The sequence below is a fragment of the Alligator sinensis genome, unplaced genomic scaffold, assembly GCF_000455745.1.
Source record: "Alligator sinensis unplaced genomic scaffold, ASM45574v1 scaffold76_1, whole genome shotgun sequence".
Lineage (NCBI taxonomy): Eukaryota > Metazoa > Chordata > Crocodylia > Alligatoridae > Alligator > Alligator sinensis.
In genome coordinates, this window is record NW_005841865.1 from 4,325,443 (window position 1) to 4,343,402 (window position 17,960).

The 17,960-nt window shown below is 45.8% G+C and overlaps 1 long non-coding RNA gene across 2 annotated transcripts in view; it reads right to left on the reverse strand.

Annotated features, from left to right (window-relative positions):
• LOC112548002 overlaps positions 1 to 17,960 on the reverse strand; it is a 107,351-nt gene that overhangs the window by 3,058 nt on the left and 86,333 nt on the right. Inside the window, exon 3 of one of the 2 annotated variants that reach the window (XR_003091811.1) lies at positions 11,577 to 11,698. The exons of the other annotated variant lie outside the window; for it this stretch is intronic. This is a non-coding gene — a long non-coding RNA (uncharacterized LOC112548002). The remainder of the gene's footprint in view (positions 1 to 11,576; positions 11,699 to 17,960) is intronic. 2 annotated transcript variants of the gene reach the window in all.

The following is a 17,960-nucleotide window of genomic DNA, read 5'->3' on the forward strand; positions in this document are numbered from 1 at the left end:
ACTCAGAAGAGCCTTAAGCAAAACACCCTTTGACGTCAATGGGAATTTTGCCTGAATAAGGACTGCAGGCTCTGGCCCTTGAGCTATAACTCTCTCTGCAACATACAGTTTGCCTGTCATTTGAGATGCACTTTACATACATCTTAATGGATTTTTGTTTTTCAGGCTTGCAATGGGACAATGAAAATCCTCAAACCTTACCCATAAACTTAATGGAGCCCTGGGGCCATGTGAGAGGGCTAGGTGGAAGAATGTTCACTTTCTCTTGAATATTACATTATTTCTTGATTTTAACCCAACTGGAAAAAGACCATTGTCTCTCCATTTTTATAATTATTGTGGGGACATAAATTCAGCAACATGTGCTTGGTCAGCTGTCCCTTTTTTCTCCTAAGTAGTGAATTTACAGCGCACACATGCTCTGAAGTGATTATTCTCTGATAGTTTATGGTATCTAAGCTTTTTTCCCTGATAAATCTAATTTGTATAGATTGGCAGTTCAAACAATGTATTTTTGGTCTCAGGAGGCAGCGTATGGCTCACTTTTGGTTTAGTAACTTGCAGAGATTAGGTTTTTGCATAATGTAAATCTGAGGTGGGCGATACTTTGTCGGTAATGCTATGAATGCAATTAGTGAGATAAATACGGAGCTAAATTCATTTTCTATTAAAAAAAGGCAATCTGATTGGTATGCAAAAAGCACCTTTATTTGCAATACTGGCACTTCATAATGTGGTTAGCAATGCACAGAGTGGCATTTTGATTTGCAGCTTTAAAGAATTCTGGGATGAATAAAACATGGAGTTAATTGCCAAAGAAGAACCTTTGCCAGACTGTGTGAGATCTACTGTGCTGAAGAAAAGCTGTAACCTATGACAGGTTCCATTCTGGTCCCAAAGGAACTGATGTCAATACTAGAAAAGGTTAACCAGTCCTTCACATAATTTGTGGTAGTCAGTGTTTCTCGCCTTTGAGATAAAGGATGAGCATGGTTCTAGGGTGCACTCTACCATGGTGCTTAGGGTTTAATGTGGAACAAAGCTGTGGAAAACACCAACCTGTACAGCAGGTGAGTGGATTGTGACCTCGGCACGGAGAGATGGTTACCTGTGTTAGCCTGAAGTCAGGCAGACGCCAAGAACAGTTATTAAGGAAGAAGAGGGACAATATTTTTCAAATTTGGTCGCTTAGGCTAGGGACAGAAGTTACACACAGAATCATAGAAAGTTAGCGTTGGAAGGAGGTTATCTAGTCCAGCGTTTCTCAGCCTGTGGGTCATGAGTCATGACCCAAAATTGGTTCACGAGAAGATTTTAAAGGGTCGCAGGGAGGTCTGAGGGAAACACTGCCAGGCTGCATGGAGCTGTGGGGGGCATGGTGAGCACGCAGCAGGGCTGCATAAAGCAGCAGGAGAGTTTGGGAGGGGGCCAGATGCAGAAGCTTGTGGGAAAGGGCTTGGGGGACAGAGAGATGCGCTCTGTGGGTCGGGGATAGGGAGGGTGTGGGCCACCACAAGCTGATAATTATGGTAATGTGTCCCAGTGCAAAAAAGTTTGAGAGCCACTGATCTAGTCCAACCCCCTGTTCAAAGCAGAACCAGCCCCAACTAGATCATTCCAGCCAAAGCTTTGTCTAGGAGGATTTTGAAAAAATCCAAAGATGGAGCTTCTGCCAGCTCTCTGGGTAACCTGTTCCAGTGTTTTACTAACCTCCTTGTGGAAAACATTCTACCAAATATCTAACCTAAACTTCCCTTGCTGCAGCTTGAGACCGTTGCTCCTTGTTCTCTCATTTGCCAGCACTGAGAACAGTTCAGCTCCATCCTCTTTCGAACTCCCCTGCAGGTAGTCGAAGGCTGCTATTAAATTCCCCTTCAGTCTTCTCTTCTCTAAACTAAATAAACCCAGTTTCCTCAGCACCTCCTCATGTCATGTGCCCCAGACCCCTCACCAATTTTGTTGCCCTCCGCTGGACTCTACAATTTGTCCACATCCTTTCTGTAGTGGGGGGCCCAAAACTGAACACACTGCTCCAGATGTGGCCTCGACAGTGCAGAATAGAGGGGAATAATCACTTCCCTTGATCTACTGGCAACACACCTACCAATGCAGCCCCATATGCCGATAGCCTTCTTGGCAACAAGGGCATTTTGCTGGCTCATATTCAGCTTATTGTCCACTGCCACCCTCAGGTCCTTTTCTGCAGAGCTGCTGCCCAGCCAGTCAGCCCCCAGCCTGTACCAGTGCCTGGGATTGCGCCGTCCTAAGTGCAGGACTTTGCTCTTGCCCTTGTTGAACCTGATGAAATTTCTTTTGGCCCAATCCTCCAATTTGTCTAAGTCACTCTGAATCCTAGCTCTACCCTCCAGTATATCTACTACTTCCCCCACCTTGGTGTCATCTGGAAACTGGCTGAGGATTCACTCTATGCCATTCTTCAGGTCATTGATGAAGACATTGGACAAAACTGGCCCCAGGACTGACCTCTGGGGCACGCCACTCAATACCAGCTGCCAACTAGACATTGAGCCATTGATTACTACTCTCTGAACCCAATACTCCAATCAGTTTACTATTCACCTTACAGTCCATTCATCCAGCCTGTACTTCCTTAACTTGCCTGCAAGAATGCTGTGGAAAATTATATCAAAAGCCTTGCCAAAATCAAGGTACACCACATCCCCTGGTCTCTCTGCATCCACAAAGCCTGCATCCACCTCATCACAGAAGGAAATCACAGTGGTCAGGCATGACTTGTCCTGGGTGAATCCACGCTGACAGTTCCTAATTGCCTTTTTCTCCTCCAAGTGTTTAGAAATGGATTCCTTGAGGATCTGCTCCATGATTTTTCTAGGGACTGAGGTGGGGCTGACTGGTCTGTAATCCCCTGGATCCTCCTTCTTCTCTTTCTTAAATATGGGCACTGCGTTTGCCTATTTCCAATCTCCGAATTGGAAAATCCATGAGTTTTCAAAGATGATGGCCAATGGCTCTGCAATTGCCTCAACCAACTCCCTCATCACCCTCAGGTGCCTCCCATCTGGCCCCATGGCTTTGTACATGTCCAGCTTTTCTAAGTAGCCCCTAACATAAACCAGTTTAAGTAATCAGAAACTGGTTTAAACCTGTAACAGAACAGAAGTTCAGTACACTTAAACCAGTTTCAAAATGGCTGAAACTGGTTTAAGATAAACCTGGTTGAATGTAGTATCAGACTTAACTGATTTGTGTCAAACCAGTTTATGAAACTTCTGTCCCAGACCCCTTCCTGGTTCAAGCCCTGGGCTGGGCTGGGCTGTGCTGTCTGCTTCAGCAGAGAAGGGTTGTGGGGGAGAGAAGAATAGAGGGACTGCTCCCCTTCCCGGCAAACCCCGGCTGGGGCCAGAGGCCAGGGAGGGGGGTTAAACCCCCCTTGCCCTAGTTAAACTTCCCTTCCCCACAAGTACAGAGCTGTCCGGCTCTGCTATAATTACTGCTGGCTGTGACTGTAGACTACAAATCCCAGAGACACCTGGCATCAGGAAGAGGAAGTGATTTGCAACCCTGCATAGTCCTGCTGCTGTGATTCTGGACTGCAAATCCCACAGACCTCAGGGGCAGCAGGAAGAGGAAGTGAACACACAGCCCATGCTGGGTATGTGAGAGAGAGCCATGAACCAACCCGGCCCGCGTGCCCCCCAGCTTTTGGTTTGAGCCACTGTAGGCATGTGGCTGTATTTCCTGAATCCAAAGTAAATGTCTGTTCACTTGTTTCTCAGTTTAATCTCTGCAGCTAAGACTAACCTGAGAAGACTTAATTGATTCAGCCTCAGGTTTTTTGACTGTCTGTACTTAGCCTTAAAGTTAAATTCCAAAATCCTTGTCCAGGCTCCTAATTCAAGTGTCCTGATTTTTAAAATGCTGAATGCTCACAAAGTCCCATGAAAGTGAATGGATACAGTGAGCTCTCAGGATGTCTGAGGACCATGCTGCTTTTATTTCAGAGACCGATATGGATTCAGGAGCCTGACTTTAGGCACCCATTTCAGAAAATGTTTTCTTTAAACTGGAAAACTTGGCAGGGTAATTTTGCTTATGTAAGCATAGCTGAGAGGAATTCACTTTACTTGTAGGCAAATTTACAGGAGAAATTTATGAAGTGATTATGTGCTATTAAGGAAGCCCCAATGGATGTACAGAAAATACATTTTCTTTTTTTGTCACATAGAACAGTTTCACTTACCTTGCTTTGGTTTCACTGCAAATACTAACCTTAACCCAGGTTTGTCCAAAAGTGTACTGGAGTTCATGACTTCAGACTATTTTTATGGCTTTCCTCTGAAATCATGCAAAACTTTTGATTTCACTTGCTATTGTTGTGAAAAAAAGTAAAGTTTGTGGTTTTGAGTGGGACTTGACTTTGAGAGCTTGGGTCTATCTGAACCCACAAATAAAAGAAAAACTCAGAAATTAAATGTATCAGAATTAAAGGAAATACCCACATGAACCCTTCCAAAATAGAACAAGCATGTGAAAATACACAGTTAAAAGAAAATTAGGGGAAACTCTCTCCCTTCTCTGGCTGCTTCGTACAGGGTAAAAGGCCCACAGGGCATATTAGGGGGCTCTGAAAGCCTCATCATTGACTGATCTAGAAGTCTCCTATTGTAGGAGCTGCAGGCAACTGTACTGTTGCCCCTGAAGTTCCCCTGCACAAGCTCCAGCATAGGCTAAATGTTGAAGGTGGGGTCAGAGGCACAGCCACAACATACAGTGCTGTGGAGTTTCTGGGTAGTGATATGACTCATTGGGTATTCTGGGGATGCTGCCATAAATTAAAGCCCCTGAGGGTATCTGAGTTGCACCAGGGGCCCTCTCTAGCTAGACTGCTTATTTGGGATGACACAAAAAGGGCTTAAAGGCTTTCTCCTAGAGGAAGAGTAGAGAATTTTAGCAGTAGACATTTCTACATGCACAGTCATTTCTACAATGAGCCCAAGTGGGTAGAGGAGGACCTATTAAAACAAAAATCCTCCCAAGATTCCTGTTTTAATTCTGTTAGCTCTGGTTCTCTTAACAGCCTTTTGATCATTAGACACATTCTTTCTCGGGTTCATTTTGGGAGGAAAAGAGATGAGAATTTTAACCCTAGCCCATGCAATTTCTCTCAAATGACCCTATTTTTTCTTACCATACAAATTACCTAAGAGACTGAAAATCAGATACTCCTGTAAGAGGTTATAATAAAACTAACATATTGGTTTAGCTTGTCTCCTGTGTAAAGATCAACTGTTAGATCAGAGCAGGTGGCAGCTTGAGATGTTTTTATGGAAGAAGAACAACAGCTTTTTTTAGTTTTGGGATTCATAAAAGGAAGAAAGATATATAGATATAGAAAGACTGCCGGACATAAGATTAATTGAAGCTGCATGCATTAGGGAAAGGTTGCAGAGCTACCCTTTGATGAGTTTGTGACTGCAGGTTGTGACCAAAAGGAATGCTAGCCGCAGGTTATTGATGGGGAATATGAGAATACAAACTCCATTACAGCTTAATTCTTTTGTATATAAGCAATACCAGGGTGGAGAGGCAGTGGGGAAAGGGTTGGGAAGGCTTTTTAAAAAAAATGATGCATGGTCAAAGATTTTATGCAAAATACATGTAGATTTTGTGAGGTCCTTTTCATTTTTATGTAAATTATGAATGAAAAGATTTTTATCAATAGTTTAATAAGTTTAGGGGAATCATGAGAGCATCTGGCAGAGGAAGAGATAAGCAGAATATTTGTCTAGATAATATTGGAATGAACAAGACCCCTTCACACCAGAGCAATTCTGGTATCAATGTCTGTCATACTTTTATTATGCATATTTTAGCAGGATGTTTTTCTGCCCTTTCTCACACACCACTGAGGTGAAACATTTTAAAAAAGGAGAGAGAAGCTAGAGCTTTCTAATGAGAAATGAATATCGATACCTTGGGTTTGTGTCTCCAGTATAATTAACTTGAATTTGTGCCCTTTCACATGCAAATGAAGTCATTGAGAGCACTGCCAGCTGTAATCCTTCCACTTTGGTTATGGGGCTTTGCAAGTTTGCAGCCTACATTTTTAATTGAAGATACTTAAAAATGAACCATTCTGTGCTGTTTGTCCTTGTTAGGGTGTCATTCCTGTCACATTATATTATACAATGCAAATAGCACTGTGGTCAATTTAATTTTGAGGGCAATTAATATGCCTGCTTAAAATTTTCCAAGAAAAGGAAGTTAATGTAAGGACTTTTAAAAGAGTAATTTTCTTTTAAATTTAATGGCCTTGTGGGGACTTCACCAATATAAGGGGATTGATTCCCTGTATCTGCCCTATTTCAGTTGTCACAAATACCTTTTTATTTGTTTGATGTTGAAAAGCTTCAGCCGTCAGAGTGGAGAACTTCTGGTTTACAAAGTTTAAAATCTCATTTACATGCATTGAAAAATAGAACATAAAACAGCTTTGTACAACATGTCAGCTCAAAATGCTGTGGACCTCTACACGCAAATTGGCCTAATTAGGTAGCAAAAAATGCCTAATGGGTATTTAATAATGGAAACATTTGATTTGTATTTGCAAACTTGGAAGCTGGAAACTTGGAAGCCAGCTGAAAATTTGGCTGTTCCTCTCCAGTTACGTGGAGAGTATAGTGATGACCTTTCCAAGTACCTGTGAATTTCTGTGCAGGTGGGATCTGAGAAGGTGATAAGTACACCCAGGATGAAACTTTTAGTATAGTTCAAGCAGTACTATCTCCTCAGTGTGGATACACCACTGCCAAGTAACTCATACTGGTATAGCTGTTACTATACCAGAAGGAGGAAACACCATATTGGTATATGGTATTGTTATGTCATTTTAAATGGATCCACATTAGGGGATGTACCAGTACAGCTATTTGAGTACAGAGCCATACCTCTTTAGTAGGCTACCTTTAGCCTAATTCAGATGTTTATAGTAGTACAAAAACTGTGTGTCAGTCAAGCACAAGATTGCTGGAGTGTCCTCACTGTAAAGACTTGGTTGTACTGAATGCAGAGAGGATTCTGGATGGTACTGGATCTAGACAGAGCTGCAATCATCTCCGGCTCCCTAGTTTTCAGATCGACCAAGATAGCCTATACCATGTAGGACAGTGATTCTCAGCCAGAGTGCTATGGTACCCTATGGTGCTGTGAGATCCTTTTCAGGGCGCCATGCAATATTAGCACCTACACATGATTCACAAAATGAACCAAGAGGTTTCAAATAGGAATCCATAGTGTCAAATACATTCTGGCTTACTGTGATCTGAGTTCTTTGCAACAGAACTGCTCTGTTATTTTTTTCTAGTCAAAAAATGAGTGAACGAGGTGGCATTTTTTGAGAGGTGCCTTGAGTCTGAAAAGGTTGAGAACCATTGGTCTAGGACCACCCCATAGGGCTCTGTAAATCCTGATGTGGATAAAGGAGTCATGGACAGAGTTGCTAACTCCTAATTCTGCACTATTCAATGCTCTACCCATAAACACTTGCGTATGCCCCGCTTCTGCTAAACAGTGATGTCAGGAGCCATATGTCCATTGCTGGACCCCCAACTTTGTGGAAATACGTATGGTGAGCACACTGTGACATACTTGTGTGTGACACTATGCCAGTTTAGAACTGTCAAGGATGTTTGGCTACTGCTGCTGCAGCTTGACTTGCAATGAACTGCGCCTGATCTCACTGTGCCATAGAGCGCGCTTGTTTGCAGTGTTAGTCTTCTCACAAGCAACCACACCTCATGGTTCTGTGATTTTTCTCTGTGTATGTGTGTGTCTCAAGGTGAGGTGCTTAAGCCTGAAAGCTAAAGAATGAAAATTACTAGGGCTGTGCAAAGCTTCGGTCGCTGATTCAATTTGGTGGAGATTCAGCCCAATTCGGTGGCCGAATCTCCAAATCTGAATCGAATCAGGAGACCCTGTTATCTCTCCAAATTGAATCAGAACCCTCTGAGTTGATTTGGAGAGATTCGGAAAGATTCAACGATTCGGACATAGACACAGCTTTAAATGTTTTTTCTACATACTTTAAGGTACCAGGCAGCTCATGAATGCTGTAATGGTGGGGTGGATGGAGCATCCCGTGGGAGCACAGGGGGGTCCCCAGCACTCTCGGGAAGCACTTCTGGTCCACTTCTGGGTCTGCCAAGGAGTGCACGGGGAGACCCTCCGTACCCCCCTGGTTGGGCGTCTGGTGGCTCCTGGGTCTGGGGGGTACCCAGTGTCCCCTTGTGGCTAATTGCCGAACGAGGGGGGTCCCCTGCATGCTCAGTGGTGGACCCAGAAGCGGACTGGAAGTATGCTGCATCTGCCCCACTATCGCAGCATTCACAAGCTGTGCCTGGTACCTTGAGATATGCAGAAAAAACATTTAAAGCTGTGTCTATGGCTGAATCACTGATTCTCTGAATCAGTGTCAAATCTTCAGATTCGGCCAAATTGAATCGGGACAGGGGTCCGAATCAATGAATCGGATCACTGTCCCTGATTTGGGCTGAATCCGAATCGAATACAGCCCGTTTTGCACACCCCTAAAAATTGCCTAGTCTTTGGAATTTGCAGGACCTGCTTAAGATGCACAGTTCAATGTAATTGTCTGAACAATGCCACAGCAGCTAAGAAAAAAATTATCATTTCTATAAAACAAGAATGTGACATTGCTGATGCTATATATATTACACTGCCAGAGGGAATTTTTCTTTACTTCTGACAATCCAACAAGAGTATTAAGAACAAGTCAAAAGCTATTTCTTTTTCAGCCCTTCAAACCTGTCTGGCTTAGACACATTCCTCGTTTGCTTTGCGCCCCTTTGAAGCGACTTTGTTCTACATCTGTACGGTCATCTCCATTAAATTTTAATGTGAAAGCCTGCTGCATGCGGCCTGGTGAACTGACATTCAGGGATAAGGTCACCATCTGCTCAGATGCTCAAAGCTTTGTGCTGAGAATTGCATTTCGCTTTGACAATGACAGGCCCTGGATGGTTCATATGAAGGGTCAAGTGAAAACAGGAAAACCAACAGAAGGCAGCTTTCATTTACTCGGAAACCTATGGCACAACTTCTTAGCTTTCAGTTTAGAGAACCCAATTTTCTTTCTAGTATATTTATGTTTGAGCCTTTGCAGCCATCTGTACTCTGAGTTTGAATGCCAGATTTATCCATGGTGTTTCTGCATTAGCTGCAGTGGAATGACACCAGGGATGCATTTGGCTCAGACTTCCTTTTCAGCCTGTTATGAGCCCATTCATTCACATCTCACTCTCTTTTCCATTCTTTTCTTCAATAGCACACCTTTAGCCAAAAGTGAAGGAGATGAAGGTAACTGGCTTTTATGGTACTCTAGCCCTGCATGATAGATTGCCTAGGACTGTGCAGTTTTAAAGCCACGCCAGATCTATTTTCTACTTCTTCTCCCCTCAGGGAAACTTGGAACCTAGCCCACCTTTCTCATTAGCTTTGTTACTGTTTTGTTTCATGGGAGAAAAACCCCAATAATTATTTGACCTACCATATCCAAAATAAGTGTTTGATTTTGCAAGTGCTCTTGGTAAAGAACCCCTTGACTTCAAGAGTTCTGCAGGACTGGGACCTACATTTGTAATTGCAGTTGTATTGCTAATGGGATTAACAGAGACAAGAGCAAATGTTTTTGCCTGTGATCAAAGCCACACTGGAACCCAGATCTTTATTTTAGCGCACATGAAGTCTGAAATTGCTTACCAGTCTTACACTACTGCAACTTCATTGAGAATAACTGACAATACAGATTTATAAGAGCATATTTGGATCAATGAGTACACACCCATAATGTGTACACACACATCACACTGAAAAGCTATCCCTTTTGCTGTAATAACAATTTTCAACTTAAAATATTTTTAATCAACAGCTTGAAAACATAAATTACTTTTCTGTTGATTTGTCAGGTGATGTAAGTGTTGATCTGTTGACCTGGAATCTTTTTTTTTCCCCTCATTTTTCAGCATTTCATTTATGGATTTTTTTTAAATTTTATAGGATTCATCCTATATGAAGCAGCACAGCTATGTAAAAACAGCACCCCCCCCCCCAAGCAAAATTAACAAAAATTAGTATGTAAAAACAGCCCCCCCCCCCCCCAAGCAAAATTAACAAAAATTAAAAGTCTGCAGGGAAATGTCAGTGACAAAATGTATACAAGGATAACCATAAAAATATTTTCTACATTCACATGTATAAAGTAATGAAATGTTAAGTTAGAACCTCTAGCAGCCCAAAATATATTGATTAAAATATAATGGAAACTAAATGGAAAATGTCACATTTGGCACTCTTCCAACCTTTCCATTTCTTTTCATTTTTAAAGTAAGTCTGCAAGTGTGGTATTCACAATTAGGAAGTAATGTAATTAGCCACAAAAATTTTGATATGCAAATGAATATTATAATGGATTCTGACTATTTGCTACTGATTTATTTCAGTTCTGTTTTGTCTAAAAGCGTTGTCAGGTTTAAGTGATTATTAGGCCAAATATAAGATTTTAAAGCAGGAAATTTATTGCATAGCATGTTTCCTCTCTGAACTGGAAAACCAAGAAATAAAGGAAAGGAAAGGAACAAAGCTACTAAAGGCTCATATAAAAATAAGTGCAATCAGATCAAGGAGCATGGTCGTAATAGTGGTACATTCAGTCTTGGTTCGTGCAAATACCATTAGAGCATGTGAAGAAAACTGCAGGAGAAAACAATCATTTTGTCAAAGGGTAGTTCCATTTTCTCACTGCAGGCTGCCATTGCTGTGTGTAGCAGAACATACCCTTCACTTTCTGGAATTAGTTTTGACAAAATACATAATTACTCATAGAATTGTTACCTGAATCGCAAACATGCACACTCTGCACGGATTCTCGTACTGCACACTAAAGGCAGTTTGGGTACTCCATAATTGCTTGAAAAATGTAAGTTATCGAGATTATGTTAACATTCATCCAACAAAACAGAAGTTAACATTAATGGACAGGTCTAATATTTGTTAGCTGTAAAACTGTGGTCTCTGCACAAGTATAATCCTGTCCCTATTTGACTGCATTTGTGCATGCATTTTTTACAGAAACAGAGAAAAATCTTTTACTGGCTTCCCAAAGAAGAGAAGGCCCAATCCTCAGCTGCTGTTAATCACCACAGCTCTGCCAAAGGAAATGAAACTGTGCATGGGCGACTAGTGCCTCCTGAGTTGGGAGGCGGTGGGGGCAGATGCTGCCGGTGGTGGGGACGGAGCTGGCAAGCACCTGTAGATGCCACTGGCAGTATCAGCAGTGGGGATGGCCGTCAGGGGGGCACATCGAGCACCTGCAGATGCCACCAGCAGTGTCGGTGGTGGGAACGGCCCTGTCAGGGGGGCACATGCCCCCCCCCATGCCTCCCCTCCCAGTTGTCTATGCTGACTTGTGCCAGCTGAGAATATGATTCTTGAAGTATAGGTCCATCACCACCCCTTACTCTCAGCAGATCCTGAGTTCCTTCACTGAAGAACCTCTGTTTCTTGAATTTTATACTCACCTTGATGAGTTGCACTTGGATAGTGCAATGCATTTCCTTTAGAAAACAATACTCATGCTCTCTTTTCTAAAAAGTATGGTATTTTTGTAAAGATTGGTTTGTCATCATTCCAGTCACTGAAGCTGAAGTTGAGCAGATGGAAGGTGATGTGGAGATGAAAACAAAACAAAATAGAAGTCAATTAAATTAAATAAAAGCAGCAATGAACATGCTGAAAGGAAAGGGAGTTAGAAAGAGCACATGAAGTAAACAAGGGGAGGGGCACTTTCTATACTGATTCCAGAAGCACAGGGAAAGGGTCAACTATGAAGCTGGTGAGCGTTCTCAATTCCCACTGAGGCTGCTGAAAATTCAGGATTCCCAGGAGTCCAAGGAAGTATTCTGCATCTTGCAGGTTGTCCTCATTAAACCTCATACAGGCTAGGGACAGACACTCAAAAAGCTGGAGCCTGAATTGATTCGATCTTTGCAGGGTAGTCTAACCTGGGCAGATTGAACCAATTTTTAAATGAATGGACATTCACTTTTGACTCTGGAAATGTAGGCACATGCCTGCAGCGGCTTGGGTCAGACGCTGGAGGATGCTAGACAGCTGGAGGGAAACTAAGCTGGCAGGCCTGAGTATGATTGGAGAGGGGTTTAAACCCCCACCCTGGACTGCAGGGACCCCAGCCCAGGTGTGCCTGGAGAGGGGGGATAGCAGCCCTGTCAGTCCCCCCACCCCCACTCACTCACTGGCTGGCAGCAGGAGCAAGGGCATGGCCAGGGCCCAGGAGCCTGAGGGAAGTGGGGGTTTAATCCCCCCATTGCAGGGTGGGGCAGCACAGGCATCAATAGGCTCCAGTGGTGCACCTGGGGCCAGACACCAGTAGTCTGAGGAAAAGGGGGGTGGGGGCTAAACCTGCCATTGCAGGCAACAGCGGTGGGGGCACCGATGTGATGCCCTAGGCTGAGTGCCTCTGAGGAGTGGCCAGCCAGCCATAAGGAGGAGGTGGGAAGCAGGGTTGTGACCTGGCTGCAGGGGAGGGAAGGGAGGAGCTGGGGCTAGTTACAAAGCCTGACTTACCGATGCCTCCCACTGCAGCAGCATGACTTGGCCCCAGGTGTAGTGCCCACTGCCTCCTGCCTCCATCCCTACATGGGGGCTGTGATTTGCAGGTGGGCAGCAGCTGCAGCGCAGCTTTCCAATACTCTCCTGTACCCAGTAGTGGCGGCAGCAGAGCAAACTATCACGGCAGGTGGAGGCAAAGTACCTGACACCTGCCACTTGCTCAGAGTGGCGCTGGGCACTTGGGGTGGGTTGCTGCAGGCCAAGGGTGTAGGCAGTGGTGGGGGGAGGCAATGGACCACCGCAGTCCAGTCCAGCCTGGCCCCACAGCCCAAGGGTATAGGCAGTGACTGGCCTGCAGCAGCCCACCCTGAGCACCTGGTGCTGATGTGAGCAGGCAGTGGGTGACAGGTGCTTCACCTCCACCCACCACAATGTTTTGCTTCGCTGCCACTGGCAGAGGGAGGGGAGTGGGGAGCCATGCTGCAGCTGCAGCCCACCTGCAAACCACGACCCCCCATGGGGCTGGAAGTGGGAGGCAGAAGGTGGCAGGTGCCGACCTTCACCCCCCAGGGCTGCCTCAGCCCAGATTGTGCTGCTGCAGTGGGAAACAGCATTGAGTCAGGCTCCATAACTAACCCTGGCTCCCCCACTCCCTCCCCTGCAGCCAAGTCACATCCCTCCTCCCTGCGGACAGCTGGCTGCTCCTCGGACGGACTCAGCCCAGGGCACCATTTTGGTGCCCCTGATGCAGTCACCTTCAATGCAGCGATTAACCCGCCCCCCCCCACCTTCCCCTCAGGCTACTGGTGTCTGGATGCATGGCCCCACATGCACAGGTGGAGCCTATTGGTGCCCGCATTGCACCCCCTTGTCAGGCAGACCTGGCAGCACTCCAGAGCAGGGTTTCCCACATCCATCCCTTTCTCAGAATAGGGAGGAAAGGGGCAGAGCCAACCCTGCTTGGCTGGGACAGCCCAGCCCAGGGCTGCAAAGCATGCTGGGATGCTAGAGGACTCCGATTTAACTTAAACCAGGAAGGGGTCTAGGAAACAAGTTCAGTAAACTGGTTTGACCTCGGTTGGTTAAGTCTGATACTACATTCAATCAGGTTTTTCTCAAACCAGTTTTAGCCATTTTGAAACTGGTTTATGTGCACCGAACTTATATTCTGTTTCAGGTTTAAACAGTTTCTGATCACTTAAACTGGTTTATGTGTAACTTCTGTCCCTAGTCTAAGGTTTCCTACATTAGTAGTTCTGATCTTTTGATATCTGTTTCTGTGACCTGTAAACGTTTTCATCGTCCATCCAAGAACATTTTCTTTTTTGGGCTTTCTTGAGATAGCATGACCAGCCTTGAACTCAGTATTCCAAATGAGGGTACCATTACATTTATTAGTGTAATGGCTTTATAACATTTTTCTAGATTATTATTCAGCCTATTCCTAAAATACTGCTTGCTCTTTGTGATTGTTTATGTATACCGGAGGTATAAATAATGCACAGTAACACCTAAGTCATTTTCACAGTGGCTACATTTAAAATAATTCCTCCAAGCATGCATGAGTTATTATTTTTAAACATAAACACTCTGGGGGGGAAAATAGGTTTGAAATGCAGAGAAGAGTTTTTGAAGAACCCAGTAAACTTTTACAAACTTCCCCAAAACAGCCATTTGACAGGTTTAAATCATCCAGAGTCTAGACACCCAATAAATTTACATTGTGTAATTGATGTTGGCTCCTTACAGTGAAGTAAATCACGCTGGTATCTGCAGAAGACAGATGGCCGGTTCTCCCAGATAGCTCCATACAGTGCTTTGGCAGCATCACCCCACTAGATCTGGTAACAGCCTATTTGTCTTGAGTGGCTAACCCTGGGATTTACTGCAAGCGCAGGACACACAGCAGTATAACTTGCACCAATTGTTTTACCCTGATTTTTCCTGAAGTAATTCTATACTAGATTTGAGTTATATTAGTACTGGGCTGTACATCAGGCCCCCTTTCCTTTTTAAAATATTGATATAATTACACATGCCATGTGTCCATGGCCTCATTATGTATAGCAATGAAAGCATAAATGTATAAAATGCCTTTCCAGATTAGCAGACCTGAAAGTTTAGCAATAATCCTCCAATGTAAACAAGAGCCAGAAAAGGAGACTTTCCCAAGTCTTTGTGATCATCATCTTCCGATATCTGGAAGTAATGGGAAATCATTTTTAAGGTGTGTTTTCCCTGCTTGTATCTTTGTGTAAAACAGACAGCTAAAATGAAACCAAATGTGTAATTACTGAAGCAATGTCCTGGGATTATGAGAGCTCTTCCACTGCAGTCCTTCCACAGATCTGCTAGTAAGAAAGTGCCGTGTTAGATAACATCTCCCTGGCAATGCTATCCAGCACTGGTACTACTACTTCATCCTCCAAGTACCACTGAGTGCTTCTTTCTCTTTCCTCATTAGGGACCCAAATGTATTCCTAGGCTATCCACACCTACGGTTTACTAAAAGTTATTTATTAGGCGTGTGCGAAGCGCCTAGTATTCACTTCAGATTCAGCCAATTTGGGGGACAGTGATTCGATTCGGCAATTTGAATCACTGTCCCTGAATCGATTCAGCTGAATCTGACTCAGAGATTCGGCTGCTGTTGAATCTTTAAATTGCCCAGGACCAACCCCCACCCACTGTCCCAGTCCAGCAATGGCTGCCCTTCCCACCCCAGCTCCTGACACACACACAAAAAAAGTGCAGATTCACCAGGTGCTGCCAGGTGGGGGACAATCCCTGCTGCCCTCCACCGCCCTATGCTGCATGAGGGGCTCTGCATGAGCCTCCCAACTCCCCCTGCCCCCTGTCCCAGTCCCCCCCCCACCCCATGGCTGCCCTGCCTGCCCCAGCTCTGGCCCTTTAGGAAAAAAAAAACTGATAAAAACTCTGGACTCACCATTCCTGCCTGGTTGGGGATGATCCCCGCTGCCCCGTGCTGCATGGGGAGCTCTTCCATGAGCCCCCCGGGGCTGCTGCAGGAGCAGTGAGTCCTGGAGTTTTTCTTTTCTTTTTCTTTTTTTCTTTTCTTAAAGGACCGGAGCTGGGGCAAGTGGGGCAGACACGGGGTGGGGCTGGGGGAGCAAGGGAGGGTTGGGGGCTTGTGCAGAGCCCCACACACAGTGGGGGGGCAGCAGGGATCACTCCCCCCATCTGGCAGCACCGGGCTTTTTTTTTAACACCGGGAGCTGGGGCGGACAGGGCAGCCTTGCGAGGGCTGGGGTGGCGGGCGGGGATCGGGGGGGCTGGGGGATCAGGCAGGGAATGGGGCCTGGCAGAGGTCTCCCCATGGTCTCTTTCCTCATCCTCCAGCCCCCCCTCCCCTACTTACCAGCTCTGAGTCCGACTCCAGCTCCCTCCTGCAGCCACTGGGGACTGTCCAAATCTTTAAAGCTCTCTGACTCTTTTCTGAAGATTTGGAGAGCTTCAAATCGATTCGGACCTTTTAATTGGTCCCCTGATTTGATTTGGATTTGGAGATTCAGCCACTAAATCAGGCTGAATCTCCTCCGAATCAAATTGCCACCCGAAGCTTCGCACAGCCCTATTATTTATGCCAGAATCCTGGATATCAAATGCTGAAATTGAAGACCAAAGCATTCAGATTTATTTTTCCAACAAGGAAGTCTTATTTTATTAGTATATTTTCTTTTGCCCATTTATTTGATTTGTCTTTCATCAAACGCATTTTTCCCTTGCTGATTTCAGCTCTCAGAGACAAAACCATGTTTCAATCATAGATTAAGTGATTGCCAAGCATAGCTACCAGTAAATCCTCTAGTGGATGTAACTTTTTACTAGTCCCCCATGTCAAAGCTTAACTTGCTACATGATTGTACGTGCCCTGTATCTGGCAGCTCATGTTAACATTATGGGGCGCTTGTACGCATGAGAGGGGTTTAGTCCTTTGGGTTGCATTTTGTGCCCCCTAAACTGAAACTTCACCATTTCAATTTCCATCACTATATATACATGATTTTCCTGCCAGCCGCAGGAGCCTGCTGAAGGCAGAAGCAGCGAGAGGCCCAAACCATTTTTTTCCTTTAGTGGAGCCTGCCTGCCTCTCCCATGGCTGTGGGGCCACTAATATGTGCCATTAATCTTTCAACATGCCCCCCAGCCATGGGAGAGGTGGGCTGTGTTGGTTGTGGCGGTGGCGGTGTGGGGGGAGGATCAGGCCCCTTGTTGCTTTTGTTTTAAAGCAAGCACTTGTAGCCAGCAGGATGCCTGGGGCTGGCTTGCTCCTGTGGCAGCACAGAAAGGCAGCAGGGAAGTGGCTCGGTTTGCTGGTGGCCGAAGAAGGTGGTGGGGACAGTGCGCAGAATGCTGGAAGCTCGGGCAAGCTGCTAGCCGGCCTCATGCTGCCCCAGCTCGGAGGTGCCCAATCCAGCACTTTCCCTAGCCCACCCAGGCTTCCAGTGCCACGTGTGCTGTCCCTGCTGCCTTCTTCAGCCACCAGTATACCCAGCTTGCCCCTGGAGCAATGCAGGGAGTTGGCAGAAGGGCAGGTGGGTGTGCTGGCAGCTGGAGAAGGTGGTGGGGACAGTGCATAGGATGCTCGGGTGGGCTTGGAGAAGCATTGCATCAGGTGCCTCCAAGCTGGGGCAGCACCCAGCCAGCTAGCAGCCTGCCCGGGCTTCCAGCACCCCGTTCACCACCCCTGCAGCCTTCTCTGCCTGCCAGCAAACCCAGCCACCCTCCTGCCACTTTTCTGCGCTGCCCTAGGGGCAAACCATCCCCTTCCCAGGCACCCCAGGCATCCTGATGACTGCAGGAGCCTGTTTTAAAGCAAAAGTGATGAGGGGCCCAATCCTTTTTTTTCTCTGGAGCCTGCCTCCTAGGCCTGTGCGAAGCAGCTAGTATTCACTTCAGATTCGGCTGACTTAGGGGACAGTGATTTGATTTGGTGATTCAAATCACTGTCCCGAGTAGATTCGGCCGAATCTGATTTAGAGATTCGGTTGCTGCCAAATCTCTGAATCACACAGGCACCATCCCCCGCCCGCTCTCCCAGCCCCAGCAATGGCTTCCCTGCCTGCCCCAGCTCCTGTCTCTTTGAAAAAAAAGCCCCTACTCACTGGCTCCTGCCCAGTAGGGGGGTAATCCCCGCTGCCCCCCACTGTCCCACGCTGCATGGGAGGCTCTGCCACGAGCCCTCCAACCTTCCCCCTCACTGTCCCAGCCCCACCATGGCTGCCCTGCCTGCCCCAGCTCTGGCCTTTTTAGAAAAAACAAAAAAACCCTGGACTCGCTGGTTCCTGCCCAGTGGGGGGTGATCCCCACTG